A 23,446-nucleotide genomic window follows, 5' to 3' on the forward strand; every position below is an offset into this window, starting at 1 on the left:
GTGAAAACTAGAGGACCACAGTAAAGCGGAGGATCGAATCCGCCTAGTTGCCCCAAACCAGAATTATCTTTATACTGCTTATGCACTCAGACCTGTGCCTTCTGTGTGGCACGAGATGCTGCAGTGACCAGTGGGCCATCACTGTGAGGTCACCAGAAACCCTAGAGTTTTACACTGACATGAACAATAGCTCATAGGATTTGTGAGAGCTGAAAGTTCTGGAAATGAAGCAACATATTAAATCTAAATGACTCAGTCCCAGACGCATCTCCCAGTTAATCACTTCTGGGGTATTTCTTTCCTGTTTCCCTACACACACAGGTTTTCTTTTAAGAAATCCCCTCCTCTTCGGGTCAACTTTATTTTACAATGAGAATGAAACAGGAGCACAAAGCTGGAGACTGTGTGTAACTGGAAAGATCAAACTAGGAGATTTGTTTTAAAAGTTATTTGATATATAATGAATTGCAAATTCAGTAGAGTACCAGCTGGAAACAGCTAAGCCCTTTGCCAGCAAGAGATGGGAAAGAACAATGACGAAATGAGTCAACAAGGCAGATCTCCTGGAGAGAAGGCTTCTGGCACAGCAGGGCAACATAAACAAGCATGCTATATATAGAACTGGTCCTTGGGTGAATACACAGATCTTAAAGGTGACCCCAAACAGAACCCCAGTTCAGATACACAGAGAAATACATAGGATGGCTGTGTGGTTTGAAGCCTGGGCTGGAAGCCAGGAGTTTCCAGTTTCCCTTTTTCCCAGTTCAGTTTGTCTACTTATACCAACAGCCCCCAGCCTTTGTTGACACACAGGCAATGATACTGAGGAAGTTATGATCCGCAGGCAAATCTTGCACAGCTCTTGTTGTCAGCCAGCCATGCCAGAGGCCCTGGGGATCCTTGTCTCAGACTGCGTGCTCTCCACAGCAGTGGCTGTGTCTTGCTTTGGGCACATGCCCCTCAGTGCAATTGGCCTTCCAAAGAGCGCAGCCACGAAACATTACTGCACTCCCCTGTAGTGTGCTCTCCTGCCCTGTACTAAACATTAATGTACTCCCCAACAAGGATGAGTGTCAGAATTCAAGGTATTAACCTTTTGGACTGAAAAGGACATGAGGGGGTTTTAATACCTCAGCTATAGGCCTTTAGTTATGGACCTTTTTCTATGTTTATGGCCTAAAACCTCCCCCTACATTCTGAGGTTCCATTTTGCTGTAAAAATATTAGATGCTTATACCTACACTAGACCATGGAGGATCGAGAGAATATGTAGGAGTGATTTATTTATGCAATGGGTGTTCTAACACTGACCCAAAACATTTGTTTACTTTATTGGTGGGGAAGAAGGACTGAATTCTGTGTTTTAGAAGCAATGAAGTTGCTAATGGAGAAGGATTTAAAATATGCCCCTTGGCAATATGGTTGTTCCATAGAATAGAAATGCTTTTGGATTCAGTTCTGCACTTCATAAATTTATGATTCATTCTGGACAACAATCCTTAAAAATTATGATATGGTGACAAATTATGAATATTGGGCCAAATGCTTAGCTTCTTAAGCAATTTTTCCCACAGTCTTCCTCTAGGCTTCATTAAGAAAAAGTTAAGATGATGGCTCTCAGAATCTGTTATTTCTTAATAAACAATACAGAGGAGTAGCAGACTTCAAAAAGACAGATTTGCTATCATACAATATACTTCAGCTTCAGGAATAATTGAATTTGAGAGAAGACATGCTTGCACTGGTTTATATATTTTTGTTCTCTGGATCCTGGATGTCAAATTATTTGCCATGTCTCCTTGAGAGCTGAAAAAAGTTGGGTCCAATTTACACCTTTAAAGATCCCTTCAAATGTTTTTCATCTGATTTATTCCTTGTTCTTTCCATACATCTAGAAAAAAAGCCAAATTTGAACAAAATTTAGTCTGTCAGTTCTGAGACAGAAGCACATAACTCTTGAGACAAGGACTAGGTAAATGCTGTAGTCTGCCCTTTCTTGGGGGCAGAGGAAGGTGTTAGTATTTTTCCAAAATGGTTTGATTCACTTGGCCCAAAAGCTGTAAAAAAATAATTACTTGGTATAATGACTTTGTAAGACTCTCTTCCCCTGCTTCTCCCCACTTCAGTAAAGCTAATTTCCACTCTATGAAAGGTCGTCTGTGCACACCCCTGCCTAAGAGATAGCATTGCTGATGAAACAAGTAAGAGACTGTTTGCTTTCTGTCTCTCCTTCATAAAGGCTTTACTTTGGACTTTTTTTCTCTTCTCAGCTGCACAAAACTTGTACGAAAGTAATTATCTTTGAGATTTCCATAGGGTTCAAAAGTTTACTAGGTGAAACTGAAAAACAGGGTTAGGAAAGATAGCCTAACTCAGCTGAAAAAAAACCCCAAAACAACCTCCTTTTACTTCATATTAAGAAAACATTATACCAGAGAGAATTTGTCTGAGGAAATTAAAGTGACCGAGGGCAGGTTAGAAGATTAACCACAGCACACAAGTAACAGCCATTTTTTAAGTACAGGGAACAAGATGATGAAGGCCTCCAAGTCCACGCTCCCTGCTGTATTTCTATAATTTCTGACATGGACAGATGTACTGCTGATATTAAGCCCAAAATCAGCACAGACTTGTCTCATTCAGCTAAAGATCTTTTAAAGAGGTTAGCAATTTAGCTCTTAATATTTCACCCAAGGCCGAAATTCACAGTGAAGGTCCCATCCTTGGTGCTGTAATTTCTTCATGATTTCAAAACAAAATTATTTCAATTTATTTCAGTGCAAATAAAGGCAATGAAACCTAAGGATGTGGCGATGTCTTCTCGCATGATTCAAAACTAGCTTCACTTTTTTATTCCAGTTGAAATATTTCAAGCCACTGGAATGTATTGTAGTCTGGTTCTTTTGTGCATTTGGGATTAAAAACAGCCAAGATACTTCATTTTTTAAATAGTCTTCTATAGTGTAGAGCTAATTTTTTCCTCCTAATACAAAGTTAATTAAAGTCTGCTGGATACAGTTGGATTCATTTCATAATGCAGAACAGCACGTGAAGCACAGCTCTACCACAAAAAACTCAGTTCTCTCTGTTCCTTTTTTTTTTTTTCCTTTTGGCTTGGTTTGCAAGGGAAATTTCATCATGTGAAATGTGCAACAGGATAAATTCTGCACTCAGTCCTCCCCACTCTTCCCCATCCAGCCACATTCATTTCAAAGAAGCGTCCCCATTCCACAAGGATGTTCCTTTCAAGCAAGCCAAACCTTCTGCTTTGGCACAATCACACTAGAAAACTGGGTGATGAAGCCTAGAGCTGCACTCTAATCTCATACAATATGTTGCTTTGAGATATTCAAGACAGTTGTCCTATGCTCCCAAAAAACTGACTTGGCAGAGAAGAAGGAGACATTTCGTACCTCTGCCATCTCCCAGGCTGATTCTCTCCTGCTGGCCTGACTCACAGAAAGACTCTCTGTTTAGGGAGGTGCAGCCCAAAGTCCATTGAACCCATGGCTGCTGTCAAAAGATGCCATGAAATATGCTTGACACTATTTGCAACCTGCATGCTCTACCTAAGGGTAGATAGCAACATAGCAACAATTTTCACTGAGTGCACCAACCAAATTCTCCACTAGCATGTGCAAAAGAGCTTTTTTCAGTGTCAAATTCATCACCTAACAGCGCAAAAATTGAGGGACCCCAGTGTAGAGCACAGAGAAATGTGTATGCAAGAGAAAGAAAACGTATGCCTTATTTGACGCCTATCAGCATTACTGTCATAACTGAAGCATCACCATGGCCCAGTGACCAGTCTGTTGAGTACTTACAGTGTGACCTTCATTTTTTCACCCTCAGATCTCAAAGCAACTTACAAAGAGAAGGGGAAGTCTTTTTAAGAGATCAAGATATTTTATAGAGGAGGAAACTGATGCCCACTGAGATAATGCAAACAAGGTGAGCAATTTAGGCAGCAATACACTGGCACAGTTCTGAGCAGCTGGTGAATCTCTGGAAGAGCAGTATTATGTTAGTATAATATAATATGTAGTAGAAGAGCAGTATTATATTAGCCTGTTGGAAAAGGACCTGGGGGTTGCTGGTTGACAGCCGGCTGAACATGAGCCGGCAGTGTGCCCAGGTGGCCAAGAAGGCCAATGGCATCCTGGCCTGTATCAGAAATAGTGTGGCCAGGAGGAGTAGGGAAGTGATCGTGCCCCTGTACTCGGCCCTGGTGAGGCCGCACCTCGAATACTGTGTTCAGTTTTGCGCCCCTCACTACAAGAAGGACGTCGAGGTGCTGGAGCATGTCCAGAGAAGGGCAATGAAGCTGGTGAGGGGTCTGGAGAACAAGTCTTATGAGGAGCGGCTGAGGGAACTGGGGCTGTTTAGCCTGGAGAAGAGGAGGCTGAGGGGAGACCTCATCGCTCTCTACAACTACCTGAAAGGAGGTTGTAGCGAGGTGGGTGTCGGTCTCTTCTCCCAAGTAACAAGCGATAGGACGAGAGGAAATGGCCTCAAGTTGCGCCAGGGGAGGTTTGGATTGGACATTGAGGAAAAATTTCTTTACTGAAAGAGTGGTTAAACATTGGAACAGGCTGCCCAGGGAAGTGGTTGAGTCCCCATCCCTGGAAATATTTAAAAGATGTGTAGATGAGGCGCTTAGGGACATGGTTTAGTGGGCATGGTGGTGTTGGGTCGACGGTTGGACTCGATGATCTTGGAGGTCTTTTCCAACCTTAATGATTCTATGAGTCTATGATTCTATATTCTAATCGTTTTGAAACTAGAAGAAGGAAAACAGAAGAAAGTTCCTTTTTTTTCCTCAGTAAACCTGTCATAGGTCAATCTGTGCTTTCAGTAACAACAAAAAAAGAGAGAAAGATCATCTGGTTCTTCATCAGCTGTGGAGTACATACTCTACTGGTTACTGTCATTTCCTAACTCTTCAAAGGATTTAGTACTTTCTTATTCACCCCATCCAAAACAGAACAATAATGCCTGTAGAGACCAAAATTATTCAACTACATAGTACAGTTTTCTCAATAAAAAACAGCTGGTACTGCACAAAACAACAGCAGAGCCATGGACTAGCATGCTATTTGCAGTCCTGTGCTCTTGGTAGTAAGAACCATATTGCTTTATTTAAGCAGAATGCAAATCAGCATGAGCCATGAGATGAGAAAAATAGATAATTAAGACACAGTCCCCTGCAACCTTCTACATCTCTTTTGCTGAGTTTTAATTCCAGTGTGAACAGTTGCACAGATTTAATTAGAAAATGACAGAGCATTACTGCTAGAGAGAGGCAGCTGACATAAAGCATTTCAAGGTGCCTTGGACAAAGGACAGTCAAAAACTCTGTCTTGCATAAACACCATAAATGCAAGTTTCATCATTTTTATGGAGCCAGACTGACCATTTTATTTAATTGAATCCTGTGATATAGATACCATGTTGTTTGTCCCAGCCTTAAAAATAAGCTACTAACAAGATCTGATCAGAGCCCATTAATGTTATGAACATCTATTGGCAAGCTATCTGACCAAATATGAAAATAAGGGTTGTCCTCTTTCACCACTTTTTTCTAAAAATATCTCATGACAGTTTCATTGTCTGCAAGAACACGTGTGCTTTTCGTCATCTATTTGTTCACATCCTCAAGTATGGTAGATGGATCAGTTGGCTAGGAGACCCTAAACTAAATGACAGTTTGGGTCACCCAACCAATCTTGTTTTTCTTATATATACCTTCTTCACAGAGGCATTTTCACATTTCAGCTTTAAAATAACTGTATATTTACTGGGGGGGGGGGAAGTGGGGGGGGAAGTGGGGGGGGGAGAGAATGTTCCAGGTAGCTGAAGGATTAGCAGAGAGAGAGCTGAAGCATGCTGGCTGGGAAAGGTTATCTAAACCTTGAAGAGAAACTTCATTTTTAATGGAAGATTAATGGAGGCCAAACAAACTCATCTGGAACATGGAGATGAAAAACATAGGACAACTTGAGTAAACAGTGATGTCATCAAGTGGCCAGGTGAGATGTGCCAAGAGTCATTCTGAGGCCACAGGTGGTCATGAGATTAATAAATCCAAATGAAACCTGAAGGTCACTTATCCTTGTCTCTGCAGCAAGAGAATTAATGCAAGGAGAGAACATTACAAGAGTATTTTGTATGTGTAGCCACTCAGACACTAATTATGGATGAGGTTATTGCTTCCAAAAACAGCTAGCTACAGTGCCCTGCTGTGACTGGCAAAGCAAAGAGCTTGTTCTGCAGATGTAATGGTTGCAGCTTGGTAACGTGATGTCAACACTTAGGGTTCCTCTGAGCAGAAAGCCAGCCTTCTGGTCATGAGAGAAACTCCAGTTCTCTTTTCAGACACTACAAGAAATTGCCTCTACTGTTGGGACCAGACTCTGACCTGGATGGCTGCATTCCACCTTCTGTGGGTAGCCTGGCCTCTGGTCCCTATTCATCCAAACCACCACAGTTTGGGACTCAGATAAAAGGTTTCAGTTTATTCTTATCTCTGCTATGAGAGGTAGGTTTAGTTTGGTGTCACAAAACCTCACCAGTTTTGGTTTTGTTCCGTTAGTTCAGACATGGGATGGCTCATACCAGTGTTCCTTTATAACTAAACCTCAGTGGTTGGATGGGCAAGATGATAAAATTCCAATTTTAGATAATTTCTGTTTATAAGACACACATGAAACTGGCAATGGTCTTTTACCTTAAATGATGCTAATTTTGGCTACTGAAGTGGTAGAGCTTGTCAAAAAGAGCTTGAGGATCTCTCATTTCTGATGTTCTGAAATGGGACTATAGTCTCTGCTTTTTACATTAACCTTAACAGGTTTTTCAAACAGCAGAGAGAGTATATAATGATTGGTTTCTCTTCTTTGCTTGTATCAAAAATACTTTAGTGATGTATTCTTTGCAATTTGCTGCCACATAGAAAATCCTGTTGCAGTCTTATCTCTGAGTAAGATCACTCAGAATAAACTCATCAAGATTTAATTATCCATTAAAAAGCAGAAGATTTTATAATAGCAAAGGGAAGAGGCAAGAGTCATTATCCTTCCAAGGCAGAAGTTCGGTGTAGTCAGCAGAATTATGCCACAAAGCTGTCCCCTCTTTAGAAAAGTTGCCTTATTCAGTAAGATGCTTCCCAGCATATCCAGTGGAAAAGTTGTTTTTGATGGTTTTTAATGAGGGGAGAAGTTGTCTTTCTTGTGGCAGGCCCTCAGGACTTTGGTCAGCCTCAGTGTTGCAACCAAAACTATCCTATGGTTAGATGTTATAAATACCAAGTTTTAAAAAAAGAAAAGCAGAGACAAGCTTTAGGAGCCAGGCTTGGCTTTTCTATAAATATTCACCTAAGTACAGTGCAGTTATTTCTAATACACAGAAGACAGATTTCAATAAATATGTCTAGGAACTAGCAAATCATCAGACCAAATGTTTTAAAAAATTGTTCCCTGGCAAAATCTTGTTTTTGTCGTTCCCTCTGGGTATTAAAAAAAAAATCTCCAGCTTCTCAGAGATAATTTCTCTGCCTCCTGACAGGTTCTTTCACAACACTGTTGACTCAGGGTACCACAGAAATGCCTATAAATACTCAGATGCTTTTAGCATGTATAGACAGGTTTTCATCTGTAGGGCTCAACATGCTCAGCAAAGGAAGGAAGGAACAGATTTTCATCATCCAGATGGGGAAGATTCTTATCACACAAAACATTTTTATATCAAGTTAACAGCTTTTACTGCAGCTAGCTCATACCTCCTCTGCTGAGCAGTACCGCTTATGACAGCAGGCCTATTTGTGTAGCAAGGCACTGTTTACCACAGGCAAGGGCACTGCAGTCTAGCCAAGTGCAACTTGTCTAAGCTGACACAAATCTGTAGCAAAACCAAGTAAATGTATTCTTGAGACTGACAGCAAAAATGCCCAGAGTCTAAGAAAGATTTTAAAATGAGAATTTGGTGAATATGCAATTGGCTGTTGAACTAAGAGAGCAGTTAAATAAAAAGAACGGATTAGATTGCAATGTCCAGGGCGGGGAAATGCGATCTCTGTTTCCCACTGTAACGGAGAAATTGAGTAGACTACAGTGAATATGAAAGGCAACAGCTTAAAAACCACTAAAACAAAACTATTTTGTCACATCTTTACTGCTTTTGTCTCTCTGCAGAGCCAGGTTGGTGAATCTTTGGACCTAGTTAGATTCCTGTTGAAGGAGTTAGGAACATAGATAAAGGCATTTTTTAGTACAACTTCTTCACTTACAGAGGTCTCGTTTAACTGGGGAGAGGAATAGTGAAAACTACCAGTACGTTTCTTCCAGTAGAAATATGTTCTTAGTGCCTCGCTTATTCACAAGTACATAGCTCTCTTTTGGTTTTCATCTCTGTTTAACATACCTGTTTATTATACTGTTTCCTCAGCCACAGGAGCACCAGGTTTTTCCCAGCACTGGGAAACTGAATAGGATAAATTCCTTATCTTTAAGTCCACCTTGCTTCAGTGATTGACCTGGCTGAATTACAGCTAAGCTGGTACCAGACAAAACCTTGGGTCATGATACAGAATTGTTCAGCTGGCATACATTGACAAGAAGTGTGCAATCTCTATATATCCCATTGGTTCTAGTTCACAATCTTTTTCACTTTCTTTCTCTCCTATCAGTGACAGCAAGAATTACCACGTTATCTTTCCAGACTTGATATTCTTATCCACCCTCCAGGAAGACACTGTCATCCAAAGTCATCCAAAGAGTAAAAAGAGAACTGCAAGAAATATTTATTAACTTCTACAGAATGCAAAGCATTGAACTGCCTAACATTGCTTTAGCTCACTGATGTTATTTATCACCAGCTGGGGCCAATATTTTTTCGTGGAGTATTTGGAAAGGAGTTGTCATTCATAAGATTAGTCACCGTAAGCTGCAGAGGGACTCTAGACGATAAGCTGTGGTGATGGAATGATACAGGTTTATCTTGTTTTATCCCAACAGGCTGATAAAACAAAGTTCATTAGATAGTCTAGTTCTCAGGCAGTCTGGTGCTTGCTTCCCAGTCAGCAGTCTTCACTTCCAGATTTTCACAAAAGCAGCCTTCTTCAGATGAAGTACAATGTCCCTGATGTTTGAGAGCCACTAGCTTGCTATGGTTAGAAGCTCAAATAGAGAGTGACCACACTGAACTAATGCGTGAGCTGCACAGGGTACTGCTTTAGCAACGCAGAATGGAGGAGTTAGATCAGCTCAGGCTACAGAGCAGGCATATGGCAGATGAGCCTGCTAGAATTAAAATATGTCAGTCTACTATACAGACATGGGTAGGACTCAAGGCAGACCAAATTAATGCTGAAGTGAAGGTGCCACACTAGCAATTGCCCCTTTTCTTCATCCGTAAAATGGATAGGACTAACACATCAGTACTTTACAGTGGGGTTACCAGAATTAATGCATTAATGTTCATAAGTGTTCAGCTGCTGCAGAAATTATGTCTCTTCTGTAGCTAAATAATAGCACACAGTTAAGTGCCCTGTACACTGACCAGCTAGCCAGTGCCAGCTGCTAGAGGGGACAAGGAGGGGGTTTTTTCTTGCATAGTAATTTCTTCAAATCAATCATTTTCTTAGTCATGTCAGGCAAATTTATCCCAGTGATATATTTGGAGTTGAAAGGCTGTGGCTTTTGTCTCCATTGTCTCAGTTTTGGCACATAGGGATAATGAATTTCACTAACCGACAGTACATGTATTCATTGGCATTGTCAGCTGTTGACCATGGGAGTCAACCTCATTTCTTTATCCTCCTTTTTTGGAAACTTTCAAACAGGGATGAGGAAAGTAAGTTGGCTCTCAGTAAGCATTTTAAAAATCATTCCCTCCCCCCACCCACCCCAAATAAACAGCAGAAAAATTATACTTTGCCTAAGTCCTCAAACAGCTTCTATTTTGCTCAGATGTTATGAAGGAACTTCATCATAACAGAAGTAGAATTAGTTTACATTCTTTCCTTTTTTCTAAGGCATTGAAAATATTAACGCTGGCTCTGCCTGAGTTAGCATTTAATTTCAGTATCTCATCATTTGAGCCAAGAGCAATGCTGACTTTAAAAGCAGGCTACAGTCTAAAAAGTGGCTCTGTGAAAGTGATATTGGGGTACTTTATGTTCGCTCTTGTTTATCCCTCACAGAAAAGATAAGGGTAGAGGCAGTTTATTCTCAATTTTTTAGCTGCCAGTGTTCTGGTATTAAAAATATTGGAAATTCTACCAGAAGTAAACTAGGAGAGATCAGTTGACAACCTGATGAAGAAAGCAAACAAGTGCTAACTCATCTTCCTGTAGCAGGAGTGGCTGGATGTCACTAAAAGAAGAACTTCTCAGTAGCTCAGTTTTCTCTTCATCATACCAAAATCTGCCAACACACAAAACAAAACCTCAAATTCTGCCAGTGCCACCTCCCCCAGTTAACTGATGTTTAAAAGGATATCTTTTAATCAGCTTTAGAAGCGCTGCCTTTCACTTTTACTCATCATCCTTTTCTTTTTGACAGAGGAAGTCAGGACAAGCAGCCTTCATTCTGTGTGCTGTTTGTTACTGTATGTAAAGTACCTTCATATCCATGTTAGGGTTTTATTTGACTCCACAGTTTATGGAGAAAAAGAGAACACGCGAGGCTTCAGATGAAAGGATTGCCCACTCACCACTAAACAAACTAAGAAGCAATGAAAAGATACAAGGCCTTTTTTCTTTTTACCACCACCGCACACACCGCTCTGCAGCAGAAAGCACATGAGGCACAAACAGCCTCAGTACAAGAGGGTTCAGGTAGAGGCTTTTATGTCATTAGTTGTGAAGATGAGGGCTACTTGCAAGTATTTGAAGGTGGGCTGATCACCCTCAAAGATCACCGCCATCGCTTCCTTCTGCTGGGTAAAGTAGCAAAGAAAAAGGAAGTTAATCTGGAATGAAAATATTTGGTGGGGATGCTTCCTGAAATAAACTATTTACCTTAAAGAACACTGTTAAATATTTTTAAGCTAGCACCAGCTAATTAAACAATTGAAGGTTGCAGAACTTGCCCTGAATATAGGGTCAGGTGCTGAAAGACTCTTTTGTAAATGAGGTAAACTGCTGTGGCTAGACAGAAAGCAAACTACATGCATGATCACAAGCCCTCAAAAACCAGTCCCACGTAAAGGACTTTTAGAAAAGTGGAAAAAAAAAAAAAAACAGGGAGCCATTCAGTTTTGAAATCAGTCGGAAACAAATTCTCTTGCTTTTGAACACTTTTTCCCTGCCAATAGCAACAAGATGAAAACGAAAGGGCTCTTTAAGACAGTTATTTTAGATTTGCATAGTGCAGACCTACCATCCTAGGTGAGATCAAAAGCATGACTCCACATGATACTTCCTCCTCAAGGTGGCTGGAGAACAGAATGAGAAAACCCATGACCAAGTTACACAACTTGACAAAGACAACTGCAATCTTTTAAAATGACGGTCAGAAACAGCCCATCTTGTCCCTCAGTTTAGATGCAAGAGAGAAGAGAAAGAGAAGCCAGCAACAACCTGAACTCCTAAATGAGTGAGTCCAGTTATCCATGCCTTAGTGCTCTGCTTAAACTGAGGACCTTGGAGGCAGATGACAGGAAATGTTCAACAAATGCAAGTGGTAGGTTGGGATAACTGGCCACTCTGCTGGAAAGAATGGAAAAGCAAAACAAAGCAGCTGTATTGAAAGGACTCACCTATACACATGGGCGACAACTACAGATGCCTCAGCACCCCATGGTAGCAGGAATTAAGACTGTATAGGAAGTGGTTTTCTTGTCCCATTAACAACTTCAGAGTATTTCCAATCTGAATAAACTGTCAAAGGACCAAACACTATTCATGCACCATAATTATTATGAAAACATTTTCTATCTGAATCACCAAAACATTCTGGTACCCTTCAAGTACTTTAATGAGCTCTTGAGAGTGCAGTTTTTAAAAAAATGGTACCTTGCTTACCTTTTCAAAGACAAGTCATTTTGCATATGAAAATCATATTTTTTTAGCTTTGAAAATTGCATTTTGATGCAATGTAATGTGAGTCAGAATCACTTGAAAGTGACTCTTCCCAAGTTCTTACAAGAACTTAGGGGTTTTCCAGCAAACCAAAACATTTAAACCCGGCCTGCTCTGGAGAGGATGCAGTTCCTTCCCACCACAGTCATCCATACCACCCCTTTTAACAAGACCGTCCTCAGAGAAGAGGATATTCTCCTTTCTATTTATGCAAGATCCTACTGAAAGAAAGCATTCTAGTACCAGCTGTTTCTAAAGCAGTACAGCCCTGCCTACCTCTGTTTTGGTTATCTAAGCATGTCCTGTGCTTTCTAGGACCTTAACTAAGCCTCAGCAGGGTAGGCATAGGCCTTCCTTCTGTGCAGCTCACTGAACAGAGTTCTGTCTGCAGAGTCTTTTGTGCTGGACCTTGAAATCCAGTCCGCTCTGCCCAAATGCTAATAATCCCATGGTGTTTGTCAGAGTTATCGGGGTTGTCCTTAAACAAAATCTCACTTCATTTTCCCTTTTTAGGCAGAAAGCCCAGAGCTAATTGGATGCATTCTCTCTCTTCTTCAGTGACTAAATGTAATGCTGATGTGTGCATATAATGTGGGAATCACATTAATCATAGGCACACAGATTTCAAAGCCAAGAGTGCTGGTTGTGATGACCTAGTCTGATCCACAGCGTAACACAAGGCATAGAATTTCTGCCAGTGATTCCTGCCTCAAGCCCATGATTTTGCACCTCAGTTCCCATCTGTATAAACCGAGCTGCAGCTTCCAGACACAGGGTTTGTTATGCCTCTGCTGCATAAACGAGTTCTTTGTTCACAGAAACCTTCTACCACACTAAAGTCTTGTGGGCTCTGACCAAGCCACCTCTTCAGCTTCTCTTTGCAAAAATAAATAGATTAAGCCTCTTATATCTCTACCCCCAAGGCAAGGTTTCCAGGCTTTGAATTATTCTATAAAAAGGCCACATAGACCTATGCTCTCGGTATCTCACAAAAATCTTGTAGATATGAGGCTCCTGCAGTACAGGCTCTTCAAAGGCCACACAGTTAATCATTTAGAAGTTAGTCATTTCAGCCCTCCAGTTGGATCCACAGCCTTTGCTTTGTCCCTGAGCATGTGTGTTATGTTTTTAGTTCTGTCATCACCTGATATTTCTCAGTTTATCCAATAGAATATCCCTGTGCACAAACTAAGTTTTAAATGGATCTTAGCAGCTGCACATAAGCAGGGCTGTGGGTCCATATTCAGAGCAAGGGCTTAGAAACTTCATATACACTCATAACAAACACGGGGCTTAAACCAAAAGCAGTAATCAGTAAGAAAGATTTAAGCAATTAGGTGGGCTATCACATGCAGTCTTGGCTGTTCTTGTTTAGACTTAGACTTTTAGTTTGGTCTGTTATTGCTGACTTGGTCCTTTAAAAAGCAAACTTGGCTGAAAGAGCTGCTCCCAGTACTTCCCGTTATCCTGCTTGACCTGCCATACTTGTATGCACGTCAAATGCCAGCTCACCAAATGTGCTGTTCCTGTAATTACTAGCAAAAATGCATGTAATCCATGTCAAACGAGCCCTAATTTTCATGGCAAGATTCCCAGGTTTTGCAGCGATCTGATGTGACAGAGTGATCTCAAGTAGTTCACAAATATCAAAAAGTACTAACGTTGTCAATGGATTCATCAGGGAATTAATAAATAATGCAGAATCCCCTTTGCTCTAGTATCTTAGTATCTATCTTGGATAGATATATACAGATATATGCACACACAACTCCAGTTTTCAAAATCCTTGCACATAATTGCATTGTGAAAGTCACTGATTTTAAGAGAGCAAGTGAGATTTGGAGAGTTTAACAGAGATGCCTAAGTGCCATGTAAGTCCTTTAAGATGTCTAAGATATTAAGCAATCCGTAAGAGGTGCGTGATATCACCGGGAAACTATCAACAAAACTTTTATCTAAATTGCTCTAATCAAGCTAATAAGAATTGAAAGCTCACTTTAGAGAATAAATTTCAAGTGTTTGCTTCTCAATGTTTTTTCAGGTTTTTTTCGTTTGCCAATTTCAATCACGGTTTCCATATTTTTTTTTAATAAATGAAAAGGTTATTCGTCCAAAACCCCTTTGAAATACGCAGCTGCTTTTACCTGTTTATATTTACCATTTTTGTATTTTTAAAAACTGGGAGCAGGAGGAGGAAGGAGGAGCTTGGCAAATAGAGCAAACAAAACAGTATGAAAATTTTTCACTAAAAATTGTTTTTCAAAAACAACTTTTTCAACAAAATATATTTCTAAAAAATACTGCTCTTTTTTCATTTTATCATTGAAAACCCATCAAGCATAAATACAGCAAGTCATGCATTTTTAAGCTGTTATTCTGGGCTATCTGCAGATTCCGAAAATGTTTTAAGGTTATTTTCACAGACAGTAAGACTAGGCACTTCTCTTTTTCTTTTCTATAAATGCTGGGAGTCTCGAGCCCCATTCAATGGTAATAGATGGTCTAAATTTTTGACATACATTTGGCACTATTAATATTTACTCTAAGTGTAACATTACTTTTTTCTCGCAAAGGTCTGAGACACAAAATCCATTGCCTGACTCCATACTGAGTGTGAGGTAATGCCTCTATCCACTGGTCAAGAAGAAACCTAGGAACCAGAGAGCTGCTTTTTCAGCAGAGTTGAGTCAGTGTTTTCATTTTCAACATGCTTTGCACTAAACATCACTAAAGCCCTTTCACTAATTCTGATCTTGTGATTTCTGCCATTGACAAGTAGAAGCAGAACCCAGCAGAGCAAAGTGATGTAGCATTAGGGCATTGTTTCAAAAGCAACATCTAAATGTGACGGCTGCTCCATTGTCTGGCTCTTTAAACCCAGCCTAGGATTTTCCTTATGGGACAGTGCTCCAGCAAAATAAATAAAAGGGCTGTAGTCTAAACTCCAAAGCCTTCTATAAGATGTTATTGTGTTCCAGGCTCAGCAATAATAGGAGAGACATCACATTACGGCAGACATACACTTCTGCACTTTTGGAAAGATCAAAGTTTGCCTTGTCTACAATAACTTTGGATAGATGCAAGATGGCTTTAGCCAGCATGGTCTAAAACACAGTAGGGGAAAATGTCATCAACATCCTATGGGCTAATTTAAATCCCAATTTCTTCTTACTGCCTCACCGACTGAAAAGCTTGAAAAACTGCATACTTGCATGGCAGCTAGTAAGTATGTCAATGGTGGGGGGAAACAGCAAGTGGAGGAGGAAGAACCATAAAAGGGCTTTTACCTCTAGGGGACTCTGGAAACCAGAGAGAGCAAAGAGGCCATACATTCAGGTTGAAATGCTTTAAAAAGGGCTTAATTACCAGAAGGCATGTTTCCCCACATTTTCTACACATCAGCCTCAAAACCAAACACTCCACCAAATCTTGACCATTGTTCTTACAAAATGGCACAACTCGCGCAGAGGCAGTTCAAGCCAAGTGGAGCAGCCATCAGCAGGTGCCAGATACTCCCTCACAGAAATCTCTGTGTAGGTTACTAGTCCCAGCTCTCCATTACCTCCAAACAATGCCTACATACAGTGAGGTAGGGGGCCTGACATTTCCCTCATCTTCTTTGCATCTTCTGCCACTAGCTCTGACAGAAGTTGAGCGAGATGAAGGCTTATACTAACTTTATCCTATCCTGGGGATGAAGTCCAGGTCGTGCCTGGAGGTCCTTCCCCCCTGCCCCTTGCAGCACGGAGGGCTGTCTGGTGGCCGGCAGGGCCAGGAGCAGAGCTGAGCTGCTGGGTTTGCCCACAGCCTCCCAGGGATGGCACAGCATGGTTGTTACAGGCTGGGCGCACCACCGGAGCATGCACTGGCTCAGTCTCAGTGCCCTTTAAAATGTCACAGTTCAACCTTCAAAAACAACCCTTAACTTCTGAATTGCCTCAGCTTGAAGATATTGGCTTTTAGACATGGAGGTGTTCCAAGAGCTCAGCACACACATCCCCAAGCCAGACATCGCTCCCCTGCAGGAGTAGTTCCAGTGCCTGGCAGGCTACAGCACTCCCACAAGCGCTGCAGCCCCAGAACAGTCAGTGCCTGGGACACTGGGAAGGTCACAGCCCCAGGCTGAGAAGTGGGGGGCTGCCGGAGGGGGGCGTGGGCTGGCTGCAGGCAGGGAGCAAGGAGGTTCCTGAGAGCTGCCAGCTTCCCCACAGGAAACCTTGGCTGCATTTTCTGCTGTGCTACATGATGATGTGTGGGCTGTACATCTGGATGTTAATGCAAGAGCAGTGTGTGCTCCTATACAGACAGATGAGGGACTCAGCCTTTTCTTCCTCATTAGGGACAGTAATGCCTCTGGAAAGTCAAGCACAGGATGATTGTGGCTTGCTCAAAAACACTGAGTAGTTAAGCAGAAAGCATGATATAACCCTTACTTCTGCTCCTTTTGCCTCCAATCCGTTTCATTCAGGGTCAGAGGCTGATCTCACACAGTCTTACAGAGTGCTGGTCCTGCCTCACTGGGCAGCTAACATAGGTTAGCTGACATGAGGTCTGGTTGTATCATGTGTCTTTAGTGGATTCCTTTCAAAACAGACTAGTTACAGTAGTTCAAAGACACAAAAATTAGTATGTAGTACAGTGTATTCTTCCAAAGTATGAGATCCTACTGCTGACCTGCTGCTCTCTGGGGAATATTTATAAAACATCAAATGTATTCCTCATGCAGCATTAGATAATCAGCCATTGCCCCTTCAACTGAAACACACTGTACCTTCCATATTGCAGTCATCCTGCCATAGATTAGAGGTAATACTTCATCCAGAAAGGAACGTGCTATGCTAGATGCCATACAAAACCAGAGCTAAATGCTGAGCTTTGCTCCTCTACAAAAAAACATGTTCAAATTTGATGTAGTACAGTTATAGAAACAAGACCATTTGAGTCTACAACCACCCAATGTTTTGATCTGGCAATACAAAATGGCTCAAGAGAATGATACAGGAAAACACCTAAATGCAGTGAGGGGTGCGGGACGGGGGGGGGGGGGAGGGAGAAAATGAAAAGACAGCTGATTGCAAACAGCTGAAACTAGTCAAGACTAAACACAGAATTTGTATTGGTGGCGATACACAAAAGTGACTGTGCAAATGCAGTGAAATTTTGGGATCCGATTTCTCCAGTTTTCACCTATCCAGCTTTCTCATGAACCTCATAAGAGCAATAATTCTACAAGTCTCTAGACAGCCATTGCTCAACTATCATTATAGCCAGAAAGAGTTCTGGGTTTTTTTTCTTCCTTTCTTAAAGATCTAACACAAGTCTTCTTTGCTGAACTTAGGCCAATTTCTTCTTGCCTTACCCCATCTTGACCTGTAGAATAGATCATTGTCCTATCTGTAGCACTCTTAGAAATTTCTGAGGACTATTATATTTCCCACCTCTCCTGCTGCTATGTTCTCTTTCCTAGACTAAACAAAACTGATTCTCTCAGCCTTTACTCACAGTTCATGTTTTCTAAGCCTCTTATCACTCTTGTTGCTCCAATAGCAATTCTTTCATGTTTGTCTGCATCTTACTGACAGTGCAGTACGTCCAATAGAGACATCTGTCAGGGTGTGGAGTAGGCTTACAAAGGAGGGAGAGCACTTGTACTGTAAGAAATACAATCAAATAAATATCAGCAGTAGATTAGCAGGAGTTATTCCATACTGCCAGAGATTGATTAGGTGAGACCAAATGTATTGTTTCTACTGTAAGAAGAACAGGCAGGGAAGACAACCGGCCTGGCTGAACGGGGAGCTCTTGCTGGGACTCAGGAAAAAAAGGAGAGTTTACCACTTGTGGAAGAAGGGGCAGGCAACTCAAGAAGAGTACAGGGATCTCGTTAGGTCATGCAGAGAGGAAATGAGAAAGGCAAAAGCCCAGCTAGAACGCAATCTGGCTGCTGTCGTTAGAGACAACAAAAAATGTTTTTACAAATATATTAATGACAAGAAGAGAGCCAAGGAGAATCTCCATCCTTTATTGGATGCGGGGGGGAACATTGTCACCGAGGATGAGGAAAAGGCTGAGGTACTTAGTGCCTGCTTTGCCTCAGTCTTTAACAGGCAGACCAGTTATCCTCAGGGTACTCGGCCCCCTGAGCTGGAAGACAGGGACAGGGAGCAAGATAAACCCCCCCATAATCCAAGAGGAAGCAGTTAACGATCTGCTACGCCACCTGGATGCTCACAAGTCTATGGGGCCGGATGGGATCCAGCCGAGAGTGCTGAGGGAGCTGGTGGAGGAGCTTGCCAAGCCACTCTCCATCATTTATCAGCAGTCCTGGTTAACGAGGGAGGTCCCGGACGACTGGAGGCTTGCCAATGTGACGCTCATCTACAGGAAGGGCTGGAAGGAGGATCCGGGGAACTACAGGCCTGTCAGCCTGACCTCAGTGCCGGGGAAGATTATGGAGCGGTTCATCTTGAGGGAGCTCACAAAGCATGAGCGGGACGACCAGGGGATCAGGCCCAGCCAGGCCGGGTTCACGAGAGGCAGGTTCTGCTTGACCAACCTGATCTCCTTCTATGACCAGGTGACCTGCCTAGTGGATGAGGGAAAGGCTGTGGATGTGGTCTACCTGGGCTTCAGTAAGGCCTTTGACACCATCTCCCACAGCATTCTCCTAGAGAAGCTGGCGGCTCACGGCTTAGACAGGTGTACTCTGCGCTGGGTCAAAAACTGGCTGGACGGCTGGGCCCAGAGAGTTGTGGTGAATGGAGTTCAATCCAGTTGGCGGCCGGTCACGAGCGGTGTTCCCCAGGGCTCAGTGTTGGGGCCGGTCTTGTTCAATATCTTTATCAATGATCTGGATGAGGGGATCGAGTGCACCCTCACTAAGTTTGCAGACGACACCAAGTTGGGCAGGAGTGTTGATCTGCTCGAGGGTAGGAAGGCTCTGCAGAGGGACCTGGACAGGCTGGATCGATGGGCCCAGGCCAACTGTATGAGATTCAACAAGGCCAAGTGCCCGGTCCTGCACTTCGGCCACAACAACCCCATGCAGCGCTACAGGCTTGGGGAAGAGTGGCTGGAAAGCTGCCCAGCAGAAAAGGACCTGGGGGTGCTGGTTGACAGCTGGCTGAACATGAGCTGGCAGTGTGCCCAGGTGGCCAAGAAGGCCAATGGCATCCTGGCCTGTATCAGAAATAGTGTGGCCAGGAGGAGTAGGGAAGTGATCGTGCCCCTGTACTCGGCACTGGTGAGGCCGCATCTTGAATACTGTGTTCAGTTTTGGGCCCCTCACTACAAGAAGGATGTTGAGGTGCTGGAGCATGTCCAGAGAAGGGCAATGAAGCTGGTGAAGGGTCTGGAGAACAAGTCTTATGAGGAGCAGCTGAGGGAACTGGGGCTGTTTAGCCTGGAGAAGAGGAGGCTGAGGGGAGACCTCATCGCTCTCTACAACTACCTGAAAGGAGATTGTAGCGAGGCGGGTGTCGGTCTCTTCTCCCAAGTAACTAGCGATAGGACAAGAGGAAATGGCCTCAAGTTGCACCAGGGGAGGTTTAGATTGGACGTGAAGAAAAATTTTTTTACTGAAAGAGTGGTTAAACATTGGAACAGGCTGCCCAGGGAAGTGGTTGAGTCCCCATCCCTGGAAGTATTTAAAAGACGTGTAGATGAGGCGCTGAGGGACATGGTTTAGTGGGCATGGTGATGTTGGGTTGATGGTTGGACTCGATGATCTTAGAGGTCTTTTCCAACCTTAATGATTCTATGATTTTATACCTTTGGTTTCTTCTGGAGTGGAAGTAGATGGAAGAGGCTGCAGTGTTGACTGTTTCACTGACTCATGCTTTCACAAAGAAGTCATTAATAAGACAGCTCTTCCCCATCTCTGCAAAGCAGTCAGTGCCCTATCAGTGGAAAAGCTGGAGTGAAGGATGCTGATGAAGGAGCAGCATGATGATATCGTACCACAGGCACACACACAAGGGTGTAGCAAAAAAGCACATCCATCCTGTGCAAAGGAGCATGGTAGAGAAGCCCTTCAATCTGGTATCCACTGTGCTGGCTCTGGAACAGGAGGCAGTATTGTTGTATCACACAACTTTGTATCAAAAACAAACAAACAAACAAAAAATTCCTCTGTCATTCCATCTTTTAGGTCCACAGAGGATGCTCCTTGTGCAGCTTTTCAGCCTCATCTAGCATAAGCCTGGTTTGGCTTATGTTTATTTGCAGGTGATGGGTTTGGAGGGTAGGGTGAATCAGAAAGGCTTCATATGGAATGGAGCCCCTGTGGCACGTTTATCAGCCAATCCAAAGCCCATCAAAATCCCTTATTTTTTTTCTGGGCTCTGAGCTGAGTTTTTTTTGTTTGGCACAGTCTCATACAGTGGTGGACCCCAGCTGCAGAAGTAGCCTACTCCCCTCCCTCATTTTCCCCTTCCAGGAAAATCACAGGGATGCACCCAGCTCTGTCCCATTCTGCCTGTGGGAGTTCACTGGGTCCCTTGCTGGGGTCATCTATCAGCATCAGCTTTCAGGAGCAAAGCCTGAGAATCTTTCACAGAACAAGCTGGATAAGTGTGAGAAATTGGGGGGGAGAGGGGGAGGAGGGGTGTGCAAGGAGAGAGTGTTTTTCCTCTAAGTCCTAAAGGAAAGTTTGAGCCCACAGTTTGCTTATCATTTCATTTTATTCAAGCTTTACTATGGGAAATAAGGAAGGGGAAAGCTAGGATTGTCTGGAATAGGCTCAGATCCAAACTATGCTGCTGAGAAAAGAAGAAATAGCCACACGCACAAACAGAACAACTAACTCTGCCAATTCTTTACTTGACCACATCACTCCCCACCCTGTACACCTCAATTACTGCTTCACCCAATTCAAACTAGGGATTATGCTGTGCTGCTTCCCCAGTACTACCATGGGCTCACAGCCTGATTCTCTGCTCCCCTGTTTCCTTGATCATTTACACCAATGCCAAGAGTGAGTAGAAAACTATCAGGTCAAGAGCCAGAGCTTCAGCTGGTGGAAATCAGATGACCATCATCCATGTTAGCAAGGGGCTCTCCCCTACTGCACACTTCATGGGATGAGATACAGGGAAGAAAGCCCTGCGATTCTTCTCTAAACCCACCTCAGTTTGTCTAGACACGTACCAGCACTTTCCTGAACATCCCTTCACCATATCTCTCAATCCCCTTTTTCTCACTGACTCCTCTCTGCAGCTCCTGCCATCTCCAGCAGGATTTGTAAGAGGCCTTCTGCCCCCTCAAGTCTTCACCCCACAGAAGACTCCTTCTCAATGTTTCCTCTTCTGTGCGTGTGTGGCAGGGGGAGGAGGGTGTTCTTCAGGTTCTCTTCCTGCTTTGATATCACTCTGTGGGAGAATTTCAGACCTATCATTTGCAGGAGTAAAAAAAAAAAAAAAAAAAAAAAACCACCACACACACCCCCCCCAAAAAAACCCCACACAGCTGTGCAGCAGAAGACTGCATAGTACGCATCCTGTTATGGCCCAGCCTCCGCTGCTAACCTAGATCCCTTGTAAGATATTAAAAAAAAAAAAAAAAAAAAAGGAGGGGGTAGGGGGAATTTAAGTCAGAACTTAAGTAATAATACTATCACAAAATAAAAAAGTCTATTCTTCTGGAATCTTTGGTCTTAAGCATTTACAGATGGAAAATATGGACATCCTTCTGCGTATTATTTTTCCCAGTGCATTTTACTTGGCAGCTCAAAACCATATAGCAGGAAGATGGCTGTAGAATTTCAGGGATCAGTTCAAAGCCTTGTGCTGTAGCAGATCATCTGGTGTTTGACCTACACACAAACTGAAAGTCTTGGGAAGAACACCACCCTGGGATTTTAAGATCCTTTAAAATCAAAATCTGTGTAAGCACTGTGCGCACACACACACATTACATCTAAAACACACACAGGAGTTCAGGTCCTAACAGGATTTAGGACCCCAGTTGATACCATCCACACACAACAGCAGCAACAAGCTGAAGTTCCTACATGCATTCTGCTCACTGACCAAATACAAGTCTAAGTTACAGCTCAGGTTAATGAATTGACATATGTCAGGCTTTTCACTGAGGTTGAATACAGTAATTAACAGGTTAGGCAGTCTGAAGCATACACAGTCCTGGCAGCTCAGATGGCCTGAGATAATCAGGTAAATGGTGATAGCCTCACCACCTGTCTGATCCAGAAGGTGCCTCAGGTCTCATTCCATAGCGATGGATTGTAAGACTATGAACTGAATTTGGTCTCCCTATTCCACCTAGTCCCCACGCTTCTTGCCTAGCCAGGCAACAAGTGTTTCCAAGGGCATTGTTTATGATGTGCACATCAAGAACATCTACATCTGCATTCGTAACCTCTGAGTCAGCTTCAGGCACACACAGCCCAAGCGCGTGCAGCCAGCCCTGCTCTCCAGGGGCCTGGGATCACACATGCAATTCAGTCAGCCAAAACACGTTGTGTTTATCTGCCTACATGAGCCAGCGCTCTGCTCCTGCCAACAGCCATTCTTGTTTATTCTATATCTGTCTGCCTTTCCTGGCACCCCGTGTTGTGGCGTCTAAGAGCCAGCAAGGCGCAAGCAGTTGCATGGATCAACTCATTTTGTTCAGGTGCCCAAGTAGCCAGTGGGTGGGTAATGGTTTTTGGTCAAAAGCCATGCTAAGGCAGTGTTGAAAAGGAAGGCTTGATGACAAACTACAGAGCTTCAAGTGCCCAGTCTCTAATTACAATGAATTTAAACAAACAAAAAAATCTTTAAAAGCAATTTCCTTGGGCACCAGAGAAGTTCAGATCACACTGAGAATTCAGGATTCACATTGTGACTCATCCTAGGTGACACGCTATGCTTTTATTCACTTACTTTCCTCAGAAACAATCACTTGATGTTTTAGGATAAACATCTGTCAGGAAACGGATCATATCCTATAGGAACAGAAGGAGGAAGCTAAGCTTTGTTCATGAAATGCTAAGAATGTATTTTTAATGACAGAGGCCTGGGGCAGTTTCCCATAATTAGTTTACAGGAGTATGTCAGAAAGGCTCTGGCAGTGCTCATAAATCTGCACTATTGTAAAGCGTTCCAGGGTCCCTTCAAAGGGACTGGGCCAGAGGCAAGAATAGCAGGATGCCCTTCATGCGATAATCCCAGCCTCTGCATACCAGGAGGTATCAGGAATCTTAATGAGGAATCCACTCTTTGGAGACTTTTACCTCTAGTCTACACCAAAGAGAAGGGAGGGGAGAATAAATAAATAGAAGTGCTCACATTCTTTGACAGATCCAAAATGGACTTCCAGAGTCTTTAATGTTCCCTCATTGCTGACCAGCCATGACCCTGTAGACAAAAG

Source organism: Aptenodytes patagonicus, chromosome 1 (genome assembly GCF_965638725.1).
Source record: "Aptenodytes patagonicus chromosome 1, bAptPat1.pri.cur, whole genome shotgun sequence".
NCBI classification, from domain to species: Eukaryota; Metazoa; Chordata; class Aves; order Sphenisciformes; family Spheniscidae; genus Aptenodytes; species Aptenodytes patagonicus.